Raw genomic sequence first — 19439 nt, 5'->3', positions numbered from 1 at the left:
ATGAAAAGATGAGAACCCAAAGCTTACGGATTTCTTTTACATGTACTTTAGCAATCATCTTATTCCAACATTCTTTCTTTCAAGTGACTATAAATATTTCTGCCTCATACTTTTCTGAACTCTCCTTACCATCTTGCTGGTTCCCTCATTTCAAGGAGTTAATTAAATCTTTGACACATGCTCACTTTATGGAAAGTTAGGTTTTCAACATTTTGGAAATTATATTTTGACATGGGGATTCTGAAGATAATGGAGTCTGAAAGGACTTCTTTTTCTTCGCATCCTCACTCCAGGCTATTGCCTTTCCTGAGTAAGAGCTGGTTCCTGAGGAAATCACCGCTGTGAGACTCCTTCCCTCCTGGACAGTTGTTAACTAGTGAGCAGTGCAGGGGTAAGAGTCAAAAGTAGCTGCACCAGGGAAAAACTGGGCTTTCAGGATCTATAAACTCGGCATGAGTTGCTGAGCCTTCCTGAACTTTAAAGTGCCAGGAAGTTTCTGGCATGGTCTGAGCTACCCACCCTCAAGTCTGGAAGAGTTCAGAGAGACCAGGGAACAGAGAAGCCTCCTTTGGATGCGTTGGCAGGGGGCCAACAGCCTCCCATGGATTACAGGTCTTCAGGGCCAGAGACCCTTTTCCTCTGCCCATCTTTAAAGACACATCTCACCCAGAGCTAAACCCTAAGGAGCAGACAGCAAAAGATAACAGCCCAACCGAAGGACCTCAGAGGAGGATGAGGTAGAACAATCAGACCACATGGCCACTGAACAGAACTGCAGCTGGAAGAGACCAATTAACACCTGAATTTTAAAAATGATAGCAGGCTATAAGAAGAGACAAAAGCCCATCACAAAAAGATTTGAAACTTAAAAACAAGAACTTTGAGCTTAAAAAAAAAAACCCACAGATGAATTAAAGGAAAGGATGTCATTTTTGAGCCCTGAATCAGAAACCTGGAAGATCAAGTATAAGAAATATCTTAAAGCTTAGAGAAAAAAGACAACAAGATAAAAGTCATGAAGGAAAAAAAAGATAAAAGATTTAGAGGAAAGATCCAGGAAACCTAACATGCAAAGACACGAGTGCCAGATGGAGACAAAACAAGAGTAGGAAATGAGGCAAAAATTAAGCTCAGACCAGAAGAAAACTTCCCTGAACTGAGAAAAGGTCTGGATAGCCTGTACAGTCCATGGAGACAAAAGGACTGCTGGCTAAGTAATTATTCACATGATAGGGTAGAGGAAAGATACTCAAGGATATGCAAGAACTCACCATCATCGTGGTGAGCCGGCAGACAGATGACAATGTGTGTGAGCCACAAAATAGCTGCTGTTTCACCTCTGCCTTCAAAATCTCCCAAAAGAATCTCTCTTGAGGCCCACACTAACAAGAAATATACACATAAGAGAATTTGTAAAATGTTGCTCAGCCTAGCCAAGTTCACATATTTCAAAGCCACTACAACCAGCTAAAGGCTGAAAGAAATTAACAGGTACCGTTAGCCCCATCCTCACCGAGTGGCTTCTGGTCAATGAGCGAGCAAGTGGTATGAGGGCTTAGCTATTTCTGCCCGATGAGGGACTCCTTTCATGGGCAACTGTTGCCTCAGAGCTCCCTTGTCAGCCTGGCAGAGACAGTATTAGGTGTACATCAGGATGTGATGGCTCCCCTGCCCAAGCCTGCATCCTGCCATTTCCTTTCACAGGTGTTACTACACCATAAATCTGTCTCAGCATCTGCATCTCAGAAATTCCAACCCACATAAAATAATGTTAAAGCAGCTATTATAACTATGCTCAAGGACTCAAAAGAAAATACGCTTCAAAAAACTGAACAGGGCTTCCCTGGTGGCGCAGTGGTTGAGAGTCTGCCTGCCAATGCAGGGGACACGGGTTCGAGCCCTGGTCTGGGACGATCCCACATGCCGCGGAGCGACTAGGCCCGTGAGCCACAATTGCTGAGCCTGCATGTCTGGAGCCTGTGCTCCGCGGTAGGATAGGCCGCGATAGTGAGAGGCCCGCGCACCGCGATGAAGAGTGGCCCCCACTTGCCGCAACTGGAGAGGGCCCTCGTGCAGAAACGAAGACCCAACACAGCCATAAATAAATAAATAAATAAAATTTAAAAAAAAAGATTCAACTTTAAAAAAAGAACAAATAGGGAATTTCAACAGATGAATAGAAACTACAGAAAAGAACCTAATGAACATTCTAGAACTAAAAATTACAATACCTGGATTTTTTTTCAAAAGTTCACTGGATGAGTTTAACAAGAGACTGAAGGTCACAGAGGAGTAAATATGCTGGAAGGTAGGTAGAAGTTATCCGATCTGAAGAACAGAAAGAAAAAGACAAAAAAAAAAAATTTAACAGAAACTCAGGGATCTGTGGAGCAATACTAAAAGGTTTAACATATGTATAAATGGAGTCCCAGAAGGCAAGGAGAGAAGGGGACAAAAAAAAAATTTTTTTAAAGAAATAATGGCCAAAATTTTCCCATTTAGGTGACAGTTATAAATTTACAGAGTCAAGCTCAACAAACCCCAAGCAAGAAAAAATACCAAGAAAACCACATATGGATATATCACACCAAACTGCTGAAAATCAAAGACAAAATATCATGAAAGCAGCCAGAGAAAAATTACACGTGGCAGGGAGCAGTGATCTGAATGACTTCTGACTTTACATCAGACATAATGGAGGAGAAAACACAATAGAATAATGTCTAGAGTGATGAAGGAAAAATTGTCAACCCAGAATTCTAAATCCACTAAAATATACTTCAAAAATGAATGTATTGCTGCATAAGAAATTACTGCAAACTTGGTGGCTTTAAAACAACACGTTTATTATCTCACATTGGGTCAGAAATGAGAGGATGACTCAACGGGGTCCTCTATAAGGCTACCCTCAGGGTGTCAGCCGGGGCTCAGTCCTCATCTGGAAGCTTGACTAACAACAATGAATCCTTTTCCAAACTCACTTAGGTTGGTGGCAAAATTCATTTCTTAAGGTCTGTAAGATGAGGCCATCCTCAACTAGATGCTGCCTACAATTTCTTGCCCTGGCAGCTTGCTTGCTCACAGCCAGAAAATGAATGAGAACCTCTAGAGTCAGCTAGCAAGGCAGAGTCTTTTACAATGTAACATAATCATGGGAGTGGCAACCCATCACCTTTGCCATATTCTATCGGTTAGAAGCAAGTCACAGGTCCCGCCCACACTCAAGGGGAGGGGCGGGGTCCATAAAGGCATGAACACCAGAAGGTGGGGATCACTGGGAGACACCTCAGGGTCTGTCCACCACAATGAATGGGAAATAAAAAACATTTTCAAATGAATAACAACTAAGATAATTAATTGCTGCAGACCTGCACTACAAGGAATACTAAATGAAGTTCATCAAGTGAAGTGAAATGACATAGATGGAAACTCATAACTTCAAGAAGGAATGACAATCCCTGGAGATATTAAATATGTAGGTAAATATAAAACATTAGATTCATCTTAATATCTAAGAAGAATGCATCTGACCATTTAAAGTAAAAATTATACCATTGTAGGGTAGGTTCATAATGTAATATGTATGATAAATATAGCATAAAGGTTGGGGTGGCAGTAAATTATTAAATTTTGTGTGAAATGGTAAAAATATTAAATCTAAGTAAAACGTGGCCAAAGTTCAGAATGAATAGTGTAACCACTAAGCAACTGCTTTAAAAAATGCAAAAATGTATAGCTAAAAAGTCAATTAATAAATTAAAATGGAGTTCTTAAAATTATTTATTTAACCCAAAAGAAGACAGAAAAAGTGGAACAGAGAAACAATACATACATATATATATATATATATATATATATATATATATATATAAAAAAGACAGACAAATAATAAAATTGTGAACCTATACCAAATCATATCCATAATTATAGTATCTGTAAAAGACTAAACACTCCAATTACTGGGCATATACCCTGAGAAAACCATAATTCAAAAAGAGGCATGTACCACAATGTTCATTGCAGCACTATTTTCAATAGCCAGGACATGGAAGCAACCTAAGAGTCCATCGACAGATGAATGTATAAAGAAGATGTGGCACATATATACAATGGAATATTACTCAGCCATAAAAAGAAATGAGGGACTTCCCTGGTGGCGCAGTGGTTAAGAATCCGCCTGCCAATGCAGGGGACACGGGTTCGAGCCCTGGTCCGGGAAGATCCCACATGCCGTGGAGCAACTAAGCCCATGCACCACAACTACTGAGCCTGCGCGCTAGAGCCCGCGAGCCACAACTACTGAAGCCTGCGTGCCACAACTACTGAAGCCTGCGTGCCACAACTACTGAAGCCCAAGTGCCTAGAGCCTAAGCCACCGCAATGAGAAGCCGACGCACCGCAACAAAGAGTACGCCTGCTCACCACAACTAGAGAAAGCCCGTGCACAGCAATGAAGACCCAACGCAGCCAAAAATAAATAAATAAAATAAATAAATTTATTTTAAAAAAAAGAAATGAAATTGAGTTATTTGTAGTGAGGTGGATGGACCTAGAGTCTGTCATACAGAGTGAAGTAAGTCAGAAAGAGAAAACAAATACCGTATGCTAACACATATATATGGAATCTAAAAAAAAAAAAGTTTTCTCATGAACCTAGGGGCAGGACAGGAATAAAGACGCAGATGTAGAGAATGGACTTGAGGACACGGGTAGGGGGAAGGGTAAGCTGGGATGAAGTGAGAGAGTAGCATTGACATATATACACTACTAAATGTAAAATAGATAGCTAGTGGGAAGCAGCTGCATCGCACAGGGAGATCAGCTTGGTGCTTTGTGACCACCTAGAGGGGTGGGATAGGGAGGGTGGGAGGGAGACTCAAGAGGGAGGGGATATGGGGATATGGGGATATATGTATACGTATAGCTGATTCACTTTGTTATACACCAGAAACTAACACAACAATGTAAAGCAATTATACTCCAATAAAGATGTTAAAAAAAAAAAAATTAACCACTGAAATTGCTTAAAATAGTGGAAAGTAGAAATATGTTAGAAATTAGTATACATTAATTAATGTATGATTAATACATTAGTAATTGTTTAATGGTAATGTTTGTGGTCCTAATTAATAAAAAAAATTGGGGGAAAAAAATTAACAGATAATGTCAGAATGGATTAAAAAACAAAAACAAATACAGAACAGGCTATATTCTGACTACAAAGCACACTTTAAATATAATAATACAGATAGATGAAAGGAAATGGATGAGAAAAGATGTATCATACAGCACACAATTAGGGCATAAAAACGCTGGAATGGGGGCTATGTTATTTCAAATAAAGAAGACTTCAAGACAAAGAGTATTTTAAGAGATTAAAAGGGACATTTCATGATGGTAAAATGGTCCATTTTCATCAGGACACAAAAATTTATAATTACATCTAATGATAAAGCTTCAAAATGCATGAAACAAAAATTGACAAAATCTAACACTCCTCTCAGAGATTGACAGAACAACTAGCCTTTTTAAATCATTACAAATTTAAAAGACTTGAACAGTGCCATAAACCACCTGGATCTGATTTAAATTTATAGAACACTATACCCCAAAATAGCAGAATACACATTTTTCTTTTCAAATGCTCATAGTACAATTCACCAAGATGGACCATATCCTGGGCCATAAAACAAGTCTCAATAAAATTAAATTGAAGTAATACAGAGTGCATTTTCTGTCCATGATGGAATTAAATTTTAAATCATTAGCATTTAGACATATAGAAAAAAAACAAATATTTGAATATTAAGCAACAAACTTATAATCACTGAGTCAATGAAGAAGTCATAAGGGAAAATTTTAAAAATTTTTATATGCATAATAAAAATACAATACATCAAAATTTGTGGGATGCAGCTAAAGTGATGCTTGGTGGGAACTTCATAATCTAAATATTTATACTAGAAAATCAAACAGATGCAAAATAAATTACCTAAGTTTCCACCTCAAGAAACTAGAAAAATAAGAGCAAAGCAAACCCAAAGGAGGTAGAAATCAGGATTTTTTTTAAGAACAGAAATTATCAAAATAGAAAATAAAGAAAATTAACAAAGCCAGAAGCTGGGTCTTTGAAAAGATCAATAAAATTAATAAACCCCTAGTCTGACTGACCAAGAAGAGATAAAACACAAATTACCAATATCAGGAATGAAAGAGGAGACAGCCTTACAAATCCTACAGATATTTAAAGAATAATAATAAAATATCATAAATGACTTTATACTAAAAATTATTTAGACAACCTAGATCAAACAAACGCCTTGAAAAATACAACTTACCAAAATTGATATAAAATAAAATAGAAGATGTAAATAGCCACGTATCTAGTAAGAAATCAAATCAATAATTAAAAACCTTCCTACACATCCACACAGAAAATCTTTCCCACAAAGAAAACTTCATGTGGTTTCACCAGTGAATTTTATTAAGAAGGAATTAACTTCCATCTTAAGAAAACTCAGAAAATGGAAAAGAACACTTCCCAACTCATTTTACGAGACCAACGTAACGCTGATAACAAACCTGACAAAGAAATTCTTTTAATGTCGGACCCATATCCTTCATGAACATAGATGCAAAAATTCTTCTTTTGTTTTTTAAATTTATTTATTTTATTTATTTTTGGCTGCATTGGGTCTTCGTTGTTGCACGCGGGCTTTCTGTATTTGTGGCGAGCGGGGGCTACTCTTCGTTGCAGTGCGCAGTCTTCTCATTGTGGTGGCTTCTCTTGTTCCGGAGCACGGGCTCTAGGTGCACAGGCTTCAGTAGTTGTGGCACATGGGCTCAGTAGTTGTGGTGCACGGGCTTAGTTGCTCTGCGGCATGTGGGATCTTCCCAGACCAGGGCTCGAACCTGTGTCCCCTGCATTGGCAGGCGGATTCTTAACCACTGCACCACCAGGGAAGCCCCTAGGTGCAAAAATTCTTAACAAAATATTAGCAAATAGAATCCAATAACATATAAAAACTAAATGCATCACAACCATATTGGGTGTATCCTGGGAATCTCAGCTTGGTTCAACATATGCAATGCCAATCAATGTAATTAACCATATTAACAGACTAAAAAGAAAAACAAATGACTTACTTAAATAGATTCAGGAAAACTATTTGAAAAAAATTAATCAACAGCTATTCATTTGGAAAAAATCTTCTAGCAAACCACAATTAAAAGGAAATTTCAACTAATTAATGGCATCTTTAAAAACCCTGTTAACATTATACTTAATAGTTAAATATTGAATAAATATTCCCCCTAAGATTTGGGATAAGGCAAGGATATCCACTTTCACCACTTCTATTCCACACTGTACCAGAGGTTCTAGCCAGTGAAGTAAGGCGAGGAAAAGAAGTAAAAGGTGTACAAACTGGAGAAAGAAGTAAAACTGTCTTTGTTCACAGATGAGTGATTGTTTACATAGAAAACCTTAAGAAATCTACAAAACATCTAGAACTAATAAATAAACTAGAAAACTCGTAGAAACAAGGACAATAAACAAAAATCAATTGTATTTTTATATTCTAGCAATGAAAAATTGGAAAGTGAAATAAGAAAAACAATTTCATTTACTCTATTGTCAAAAAACATTAAATACTCAGAAATAAATTTAACAAAAGACCTTACCTCTACAATAAAAACCTCTACAAAAAAGCTACATTAAAAACTACAAATATTGGACTTCCCTGGCAGTCCAGTGGTTAGGACTCCATGCTTCCACTACAGGGGACACAAGTTTGATCCCTGGTCAGGGAACTAAGATCCCACATGCCACGCAGTAGGGCCCCCCCACAAAAAAAAAGTACATACACTGAGATAAATTAAAGAAGATCTAAACAAATGTAGAGATATACCAAATATATCAATTGGAATACTCAATGTTTTTAAGTTGTCAGTTATCTAAAAATTTCATGCGATCCCCAAAATAATCCGATCAGTCTACTTCATAGAATTTGACAAACTCATTCTAAAATTTATATAGAAATGCAAAGGACCTAGCAATATCCAAAGCAATCCTGAAAAAGGACAAATTAATGGGAATTCCCTGGCAGTCCAGTGGTTAGGACTCAGCACTTTCACTGCCATGGGCCTGGGTTCAATCCCTGGTCAGGGAACTAAAATCCCACAAGCCGGATGACGCAGCCATAAAAAAGGACAAATTGGGGGCTTCCCTGGTGGTGCAGTGGTTGAGAATCTGCCTGCCAATGCAGGGGACACGGGTTCGAGCTCTGGTCTGGGAAGATCCCACATGCCGCAGAGCAACTAAGCCCTTGTGCCACAACTACTGAGCCTGTGCATCTGGAGCCTGTGCCCCGCAACAAGAGAGGCCCCCACAGTGAAAGGCCCGCGCACCGCAATGAAGAGTGGCCCCCGTTTGCCTCAACTAGAGAAAGCCCTCGCACAGAAACGAAGACCCAACACAACCATAAATAAATAAATAAATAAATTTTTTTAAAAAACAAAACAAAACAAAAACAAACAAACAAACAAACAAAGGACTAATTGGAAGAAGACTGACACAACTTGACTTAAAGACTTACTATGAAGCGACAGTAATCAAGGCATTGGAGCAGTGGCATAAGGACAGACAAATAGCTCAATGGAACAGAGCAGAGAGCTCAGGAATATATCCTCATTTATAGGGTCATTTGATTTTTGATGAAAACAACAAAACAATCCAATAAAGAAAGGAAATGTTTTTAACATATTGTTCTAGGACAACTGGATATCCAATATGGAGAAATAGTGACCCTCAACCCACACCTCCTCACACCTTGTACAAAAGTTAAATCAAGGGCTTCCCTGGTGGCGCAGTGGTTGAGAATCTGCCTGCCAATGCAGGGGACACGGGTTCGAGCCCTGGTCTGGGAAGATCCCACATGCCGCGGAGCAACTAGGCCCGTGAGCCACAATTGCTGAGCCTGCGTGCCTGGAGCCTGTGCTCTGCAACAAGAGAGGCCGTGATAGTGAGAGGCCCGCGCACCGCGATGAAGAGTGGCCCCCACTTGCCGCAACTAGAGAAAGCGCTCGCACAGAAACGAAGACCCAACACAGCCATAAATAAATAAATAAATAAATAAATAAAATTTTTTTAAAAAAAGTTAAATCAAGGTGACTCAGGGACCTAAACATAAAAGCTAAAACTATAAAACTTCTACAAGAAAATGTAGACCTTCTTCTCAACTAGAGGCTAGACTTCTTTGGCAGGTTTCTTAGGGAGGACTTAGAAAGCAATAATCGTTAAAAAATCATAAAGAATAATCATGAAACAAACATTTATAAATTAGACTTATTCAAATTTAAAACGTCCACTCATCAAAAGACACCTTTAAGAAAATAAATACAGCAGAGGGCAGACAGCAGAAGCAAGAAGAACTACAATCCTGCAGCTTGTGGAACAAAAACCACATTCACAGAAAGAGAGACAAGATGAAAAGGCAGAGGGCTACGTACCAGATGAAGGAATAAGATAAAACCCCAGAAAAACAACTAAATGAAGTGGAAAAAGAATTCAGAATAATGATAGTGAAGATGATCCAGGACCTCGGAAAAACAATGGAGGCAAAGATCGAGAAGATGCAAGAAATGTTTAACAAAGACCTAGAAGAATTAAAGAACAAACAAACAGAGATGAACAATACAATAACTGAAATGAAAACTACACTAGAAGGAATCAATAGCAGAATAACTGAGGCAGAAGAACGGATAAGTGATCTGGAAGACAGAATGGTGACATTCACTGCTGTGGAACAGAATAAAGAAAAAACAATGAAAAGAAATGAAGACAGCCTAAGAGACCTCTGGGAAAATGTTAAATGCAACAACATTCGTATTATAGGGGTCCCAGAAGGAGGGGAGAGAGAGAAAGGACCCGAGAAAATATTTGAAGAGATTATGGTCGAAAACTTCCCTAACATGGGAAAGGAAACAGTCACCCAAGTGCAGGAAATGCAGTGAGTCCCATACAGGATAAACCCAAGGAGAAACACGCCAAGACACACAGTAATCAAATTGGCAAAAATTAAAGACAAAGAAAAATTATTGAAAGCAGCAAGGGGAAAACAACAAATAACATACAAGGGAACTCCCATAAGGTTAACAGCTGATTTCTCAGCAGAAACTCTACAAGCCAGAAGGGAGTGGCATGATATACTTAAAGTGATGAAAGGGAAGAACCTACAACCAAGATTACTCTACCCAGCAAGGATCTCATTCACATTCGATGGAGAAATCAAAAGCTTTACAGACAAGCAGAACCCAAGAGAATTCAGCACCACCAAACCAGCTCTACAACAAATGCTAAAGGAACTTCTCTAAGTGGGAAACACAAGAGAAAAAAAGGACCTACAAAAACAAACCCAAAACAATTAAGAAAATGGCCGTAGGAACATACATATCGATAATTACCTTTAACGTGAATGGATTAAATGCTCCAACCAAAAGACACAGGCTTGCTGAATGGGTACAAAAACAAGACCCATATATATGCTGTCTACAAGAGACCCACTTCAGACCTAGAGACACATACAGACTGAAAGCGAGGGAATGGAAAAAGATGTTCCACGCAAATGGAAATCAAAAGAAAGCTGGAGTAGCAATACTCATATCAGGTAAAATAGACTTTAAAATAAAGAATGTTATAAGAGACAAGGAAGGATACTACATAATGATCAAGGGATCAATCCAAGAAGATATAACAATTATAAATATATATGCACCCAACATAGGAGCACCTTAATACATAAGGCAACTGCTAACAGCTATAAAAGAGGAAATTGACAGGAACACAATAAGAGTGGGGGACTTTAACACCTCACTTACACCAACAGATAGATCATCCAAAATGAAAATAAATAAGGAAACAGAGCTTTAAATGACACAATAGACCAGACAGATTTAATTGATATTTATAGGACATTCCATCCGAAAACAGCAGATTACACTTTCTTCTCAAGTGCGCACAGAACATTCTCCAGGATAGATCACATGTTGGGTCACAAATCAAGCCTCAGTAAATTTAAGAAAATTGAAATCATATCAAGCATCTTTTCTGACCACAATGCTATGAGATTAGAAATGAATTACAGGGAAAAAAACATAAAAAACACAAACACATGGAGGCTAAACAATATGTTACTAAATAACCAAGAGATCACTGAAGAAAACAAAGAGGAAATCAAAAAATACCTAGAGACAAATGACAATGAAAACACGATGATCCAAAACCTATGGGATGCAGCAAAAGCAGTTCTAAGAGGGAAGTTTACAGCTATACAAGCCTACCTAAAGAAACAAGAAAAATCTCAAGTAAACAATCTAACCTTACACCTAAAGAAACTAGAGAAAGAAGAACAAACAAAACCCAAAGTTAGCAGAAGGAAAGAAATCATGAAGATCAGAGCAGAAATAAATGAAATAGAAACAAAGAAAACAATAGCAAAGATCAATAAAACTAAAAGCTGGTTCTTTGAGAAGATAAACAAAATTGATAAGCCATTATCCAGACTCATCAAGAAAAAGAGGGAGAGGACTCAAATCAATAAAATTAGAAATGAAAAAGGAGAAGTTACAACAGACACCGCAGAAATACAAAGCATCCTTAGAGACTACTACAAGCAACTCTATGCCAATAAAATGGACAACCTGGAAGAAATGGACAAATTCTTAGAAAGGTATAACCTTCCAAGACTGAACCAGGAAGAAACAGAAAATATGAACAGACCAATCACAAGTAATGAAATTGAAACTGTGATTAAAAATCTTCCAACAAACAAAAGTCCAGGACCAGATGGCTTCACAGGTGAATTCTATCAAACATTTAGAGAAGAGCTAACACCCATCATTCTCAAACTCTTCCAAAAAATTGCAGAGAAAGGAACACTCCCAAACTCATTCTATGAGGCCACCATCACCCTGATACCAAAACCAGACAAAGATACTACAAAAAAAAAAAATTACAGACCAATATCACTGATGAATATAGATGCAAAAATCCTCAACAAAATACTAGCAAACAGAAATCAACAACACATTAAAAGGATCATATATCATAATCAAGTGGGATTTATCCCAGGGATGCAAGGATTCTTCAATATAAGCAAATCAATCAATGTGATACACCATATTAACAAATTGAAGAATAAAAACCATATGATCATCTTAATAGATGCAGAAAAGCTTTTGACAAAATTCAACACCCATTTATGATAAAAACTCTCCAGAAAGTGGGCATAGAGGGAACCTACCTCAACATAATAAAGGCCATATACAACAAACCCACAGCAAACATCATTCTCAATGGTGAAAAACTGAAAGCATTTCCTCTAAGATCAGGAACAAGACAAGGATGTCCACTCTCGCCACTATTATTCAACATAGTTTTGGAAGTCCTAGCCACGGCAATCAGAGAAGAAAAAGAAATAAAGGGAATACAAATAGGAAAAGAAGAAGTAAAACTGTCACTGCAGATGACATGATACTATACATAGAGAATCCTAAAGATGCCACCACAAAACTACTAGAGCTAATCAATGAATTTGGTAAAGTTACAGGATACAAAACTAATGCACAGAAATCTCTTGCATTCCTACACACTAATGATGAAAAATCTGAAAGAGAAATTAAGGAAACACTCCCATTTACCACTGCAACAAAAAGAATAAAATACCTAGGAATAAACCTACCTAGGGAGACAAAAGACCTGTAAGCAGAAAACTATAAGACACTGATGAAAGAAATTAAAGATGATACCAACAGATGGAGAGATATACCATGTTCTTGGATTGGAAGAATCAATATTGTGAAAATGACTATACTACCCAAAGTAATCTACAGATTCAATGCAATCCCTATCCAATTACCAATGGCATTTTTTATGGAACTAGAACAAAAAATCTTAAAATTTGTATGGAGACACAAAAGACCCCGAATAGCCAAAGCAGTCTTGAGGGAAAAAAACGGAGCGGGAGGAATCAGACTCCCTGACTTCAGACTATAGTATAAAGCTACAATAATCAAGACAATATGGTACTGGCACAAAAACAGAAACATAGATCAATGGAACAAGATAGAAAGCCCAGAGATAAACCCACACACCTATGGTCAACTAATCTATGACAAAGGAGGCAAGACAATGGAAAAAAGACAGTCTCTTCAATAAGTGGTGCTGGGAAAACTCGACAGCTACATGTAAAAGAGTGAAATTAGAACACTCCCTAACACCATACACAAAAATAAACTCAAAATGGATTCGAGACCTAAATGTAAGACCGGACACTATAAAACTCTTAGAGGAAAACATAGGAAGAACACTCTTTGACATTAATCACTTTAAGATCTTTTTTGATCCACCTCCTAGAGTAATGGAAATAAAAACAAAAATAAACCAATGGGACCTAATGAAACTTCAAAGCTTTTGCACAGCAAAGGAAACCATAAACAAGACGAAAAGACAACCCTCAGAATGGGAGAAAATATTTGCAAATGAATCAATGGACAAAGATTAATCTCCAAAATATATAAACAGCTCATGCAGCTCAATATTAAAAAAACAAACAACCCAATCCAAAAATGGGCAGAAGACCTAAATAGACATTTCTCCAAAGAAGACATACAGATGGCCACAAAGCACATGAAAAGCTGCTCAGCATCACTAATTATTAGAGAAATGCAAATCAAAACTACAATGAGGTATCACCTCACACCAGTTAGAATGGGCATCATCAGAAAATCTACAAACAACAAACGCTGGAGAGGGTGTGGAGAAAAGGGAACCCTCTTGCTCTCTTGGTGGGAATGTAAATTGATACAGCCACTATGGAGAACAGTATGGAGGTTCCTTAAAAAACTCAGAATAGAATCACCATATGATCCTGCAACCCCACTACTGGGCATATACCCAGAGAAAACCATAATTCAAAAAGACATAGGCACCCCAATTGCAGCACTATTTACAATAGCCAGGTCATGGAAGCAACCTAAATGCCCATCGACAGACGAATGGATAAAGAAGTTGTGGTACACATATACAATGGAATATTACTCAGCCATAAAAAGGAACGAAATTGCATCATTTGTTGAGATGTGGATGGATCTAGAGACTGTCATACAGAGTGAAGTAAGTCAGAAAGACAAAAACAAATATCATATATTAACGCATATATGTGGAACCTAGAAAAATGGTACAGATGAACCGGTTTGCTGGGCAGAAATTGAGACACAGATGTAGAGAACAAATATATGGACATCAAGGGGGGAAAGCGGTGGGGGGTGGTGGTGGTGTGATGAACTGGGAGATTGGGATTGACATGTATACACTGATGTGTATAAAATGGATGACTAATAAGAACCTGCTGTATAAAAAAATAAAAAAAATAAAATTAAAAAATTTAAAAAAAGAAAGAAAATGAATACACAATTCTCAGACTAGAAAAAATGCACAAAACATATATATCTGACAAATAGTCAGTATTCAGCATAATTTCTTTAAAAGCCTCCTACAACCAATAATAATAAATTTAAAAGCCCATTAGCAAGCACTTCACAAGAGAAAATATATGAGTGGCCCATATGCACATGAAAACACGTTCAACATCTTCAGTCATCAGGAAAAGCAAACTAAAATCACAATGAGATACCTCTACATATTTACCAAAATGAATATATTTAAAGACTAACAGCACTGATTGTTGTTAAGAATGTGATGTGATCACAACTCACATCTTGTTGAGGGGAGTGGAAAATGGTACATTTGGGGAAAAGATCCATCAGTGTCTCATAAAACTAAACATATACCTACCATATGATCAGTCATCTCACTCCTAGCTATTTACCTAAGAGAAAGAAAGCATATGTCTAGAAAGAGATGTACACAAATGTTCATAGCAGCTTAATTCATAATAATCAGAAGTTGAAAACAGCTCAGAAGAATGGATAAACATACTGTGATGTAGTCATAAAATAGGATACTACTGAGCAATGAAAAGGTACAAACAATATAAATATATCTCAAAAATATTATGAAGAGTGAAAGAAGCCTTACTAAAAAGTACTTATACTATATTTCATTTACATGAAGTTCTAGAACAGAAAAAATTAATATGTCATGAAAAAATCAGAGCAGTGGTTGTTTCTGGGAGCGTGGGGTGGGAGTGATTGGGAAGGGACATGAGAGTAGTTTCTGGGGTTGATGGTAATGTTCTATAACTTAGTTGGCATTTGGGATATAGAACAGCATGCATTTGTCAGGGCTTGTCGAAAGGTACACTTGAGATTCGAACAATTCATTGCATATAAATTATATCTGAAAAAATCTGTAAACAAATATTGAACTAAAATTAATAATATGATGCTAAAGTGTTTAGAAGTGAAGAGTACTGAAGTCTACAACCTTGAAATGCACCAAAAATAAGATGGGTTGATAAAGGAAAAGGCTGTAGTACAGGAGTAGCTGGTACACAGGCAAATATAGCAAAAGGTTCATTGTAAATATCGGTGATGGGTGTACTGATGTTAATTGCATAATTCTTTCAATTTATCTATATATTTAAAATTTTCTAGAATAAAATTTTAGCAAAAAAAAAAACATAGCCTCTTCAACCCAATAATTTCACTCCTGGGATCTATCCCATAACAATACTAGTCTATAAGAAGGGATGTGTAAGAGTATAAGATGTTTATTGAAATGTTGCTCTTAGTGAACAAGGAATGGAAGTAAAATGAATATCCATCAGTAAGGAGTTCATTTGAATAAACTGTGGCATGACCATGCCATGGTCTACTACATGGCCATGAAAAAGCTGAATCAGAGCTCCTCCAGAGAGTTTAAAGGAATTTCACTGAGGCATTGTTAAGGGAGAAAAGCAAGTGTGAATATGATCCTATTGAGGAGATACGGGGATATATGTTTATGTACACCTGATTCATTTTGTTATACAGCAGAAACTAACACACCATTGTAAAGCAATTGTACTCCAATAAAGATGTTAAAAAAAATATCACACACACACACATACCCTGTATGGGATTATATATGTAAAGAGAAAAATATGGAAGAACGTATTTTAAATTGTTAACACAGCTTATAGAGAGAGGCTAAGATAAGGGGTTGAGTGCTGATGCAGGGTTAAGCGGGGAAATCTATGATAAAAACAGCATGTGTATCATCCCATTTAAGTTAAAGTGTCTACACGTATGCCATGAGTGGTACCTGAAGAGATGCATAGAACTAAAATGTTGAAAATGGTCAGTCACGCCAGGGTGGTAGGATTCCTAGGTGACTCTTATTTCCTTCTCTTTGTCAGAAGGAATGGAGGGGCAGAGGGAAGGAAGGAGTCGTCCACAGTGTTTCCACATCCTCAGCTCCGATTCACCCCTCAACCCCGCTCCAACCCCATTCTGGCTCAGTCCTTATCTTATTTGACCTCTCTCCAGTATTTCACTTTGTCGATTCTGTCTCCCTGAAATACTCTTTTCCATCAACTTCCACAACACCCTGGTCCCCACCCCTGCCTCTCTGCCATCATTTCTCCTGTCAGCTTTGTGAAATCATCTTCCTCTCCCCACCCTTCCCATTATTGCCCTCTGGATTTTGTCCTCAGACCCTTCCTTTTCTCAATTTAATTACCATCTAGCTGCTAATATCTCCCAAGCTTCTCTCTTGTGCTCCAACCAGACATCTCTATCTGGAAGTCCCACCGGTTCATCAGACTCGGCCTGGCCAAAACAAACCTCATCATCTTTCCCCCCAAACCTACTGCTTCTCCTCCTGCAAGTCCAGCCTAAGGAAACTGCAGACATCACCGCCCACCCAGTTGCTCAAGCCATCAGCTTGAGTATCATCACTCACTCGCTCTCACCCCCGCAGCCAATCAATCACCCAGTGTTATCAATTCTACCTCCTGGGTCTCTATCAAATCCAGCCTCTTATCGGCCCAGCCCCTCCACTACCACTATGGTTCAGGCACCGTACCTCTCTTCTAAAATGACTGAAGCAGGGACTGCCCTGGTGGTGAAGTGGTTAAGAATCCAACTGTCAATGCAGGGGACAAGGGTTCGAGCCCTGGTCCGGGAAGATCCCACATGCCGTGGAATAACTAAGGCCGTGCACCACAACTACTGAGCCTGAGCTCTAGAGCCCACGAGCCACAACTACTGAGCCTGCATGCTGCAACTACTGGAGCCCGTGCTCCGCAACAAGAGAAGCCACCGCATGAGAAGCCCGCGCACCACAATGAAGAGTAGCCCCCGCTCACCACAACTAGAGGAAGCCTGCATGCAGCAACGAAGACCCAACGCAGCCAAAAATAAATAAATAAATAAAAATTTTAAAAAAAAGAATGTTATTTTTTTTAAATAATAATAATTTTTAAAGTAAATAAATAAATAAAATGAATGAAGCAGCCTGAAACTCGTCTTTCTGTCCACTGCCTCTCACTCATTCCCCACGGAAACCAGGGAGATCTTTCTAAACCACAAATCTGACCACGTCACTTCCTTGAGGCTTTCCCAATGCTCTTAAAACCAGAATCAAACTCTTAATCATGAGCTGTTGGTTTAAGGATATGCTCAGCCTCCCCCAGCACACCTCGCCTCCAGCCCCTGGCTTCTGTCTTCATCCCACACCTAAGGAGGGAGAATATTGCTGTGGGCCAGGGTGAAGGTCTAGGGCGCTAAGCTAGTCTATGGCACAGACTGAAGAAATGGACACTTCGCAGAGGCGAGCCATGTGTTTCCTGCCTGAGAAAACTACCTGCCAGGTGGCTAAAGATGTAAGAGGGCGGAGCCTGCTTCTCCTAGAGCGACAGCCTGCCCTCTCTCCCTTGTCCCTCTGACACTGTCAAGAGGTTGAGCAATGGGCAGGTTGGAGGCTACTGATCACAGGGAAGGACAGCTGGAGTGGGGATGAAGCCACTTTTCTCTGGCTTTAAGGAAAAGGCTCCGCTCTGGCCTTCTCCTGAGTCGCCTCCATTTTAATTCCTGACACCTGAATATTGGAGCTTGGGACCAAGCCCAGAGGGCTCCTTTGCTAGTGACCGTCCTCCACACATACACAGCACAGTGCTGGGTACAATAATTGTTTAATTAAATCTCATTTGTGGAGTGTATGATACACCTTTCCCCTCAGCTCTGTGGATGAAAAATATCACCTGCCACATCAGTAAACAAAGGATGTTGCGATCACCAAGCCAGCAGCCACTGCAGGGGCCCCGGATGGTGCACCCTGAGGGGATTCAGGATGGAGAAAAGCAGGATTCTGGCCCTAGATAGTTAAGGTGCATATCAAAGGAATGATTTCAATGAGCGAAGACTCTTGCATCTTCCCATACACAGAAAAAGCACTAAATTCATTAACTTGAGATGTCTGGTTTTCTTTAATGAACAGTAATCTTTAGATGTTCCAACTACCTGTTTTTTGTTGCAAAACTCCTATATATTCTGGCTTCTCCCTTGCCTCTTCAGTCCCTCAGAGCTATCTGAGAGGCTGTTTTCCAGGCTTAAGTCCTCAGTTTTGCCTGCCAAATAAAACATAATTCTCAACTTTTAGGTTGTGCATTTTTTTTTCAGCGGACAGCTCCAAACTCCCAAGCCAAAAGATGAGCCTGAACAGGCTGGAAAAAACTGAAGTGAGGAAACTATGAGGCTGCAGGCTGGTCAGAGGGGCCTCCTGCCCTTAGAGGTACCCCGTAAAGTGGCCGCACACTGCCTTTGGGGTCCACCTATGCTTTTAGAGCTGGCCTCATCTGTCACTTACTGTGTAACCTTGGCCTCATACCCTGAGCCTGGCAGAGGGGTGGGTGAGATTACAGGGCTTGTGTGTGTCCGCTTTCCAGAAAAGTCCCAACTTGAATGCTCCTAAAGAACACTAGCCCATTCTTTTTTTTGGAAGCTTCCACATTTACATATAAATTGCTACCTAGTGGCTCTGCCCTCCTTTATCTTAGCTCCAGGTTCTAATGAGCTGGAAAAATGGTCCTGTGCCAAGGAATAATGAAGCTCCCAGGCTGAGGAAGGAAGACAGTGTAGTTCTTCCCTCCCTGTGCCGCGGGAAGGCAAGGAGGGAGCGAGGAGGGGAAGCACGACGCCCCCTCCCCACTGGGACACATGCCCCACTGTCCCAAAGGAAGGAAAAAAAATTTTGTAACAGTGTGAAACACGGTGGAAAATCAAGCATGACAGTATGTGAAATCCACTACACAATTTGTGAAAAGCGAGTAATAATTCTATTTGTTCTGCCCAGTGTACACATCGCAAATTTTTTGTCCAGACAGAAACTAAAAACAAAGATGAACCAGGAGCGCCATCTGGGGTGAGAGGTGTCACTACCTCTGCCGCTCTAACTAGGAGGTCTCCGCGGACACCTGGGGGTGTGTGAGGCATGTTAT

The sequence above is a fragment of the Balaenoptera musculus genome, chromosome 15, assembly GCF_009873245.2.
Source record: "Balaenoptera musculus isolate JJ_BM4_2016_0621 chromosome 15, mBalMus1.pri.v3, whole genome shotgun sequence".
Taxonomy (NCBI): Eukaryota; Metazoa; Chordata; class Mammalia; order Artiodactyla; family Balaenopteridae; genus Balaenoptera; species Balaenoptera musculus.
This window is presented reverse-complemented; position numbering follows the sequence as displayed.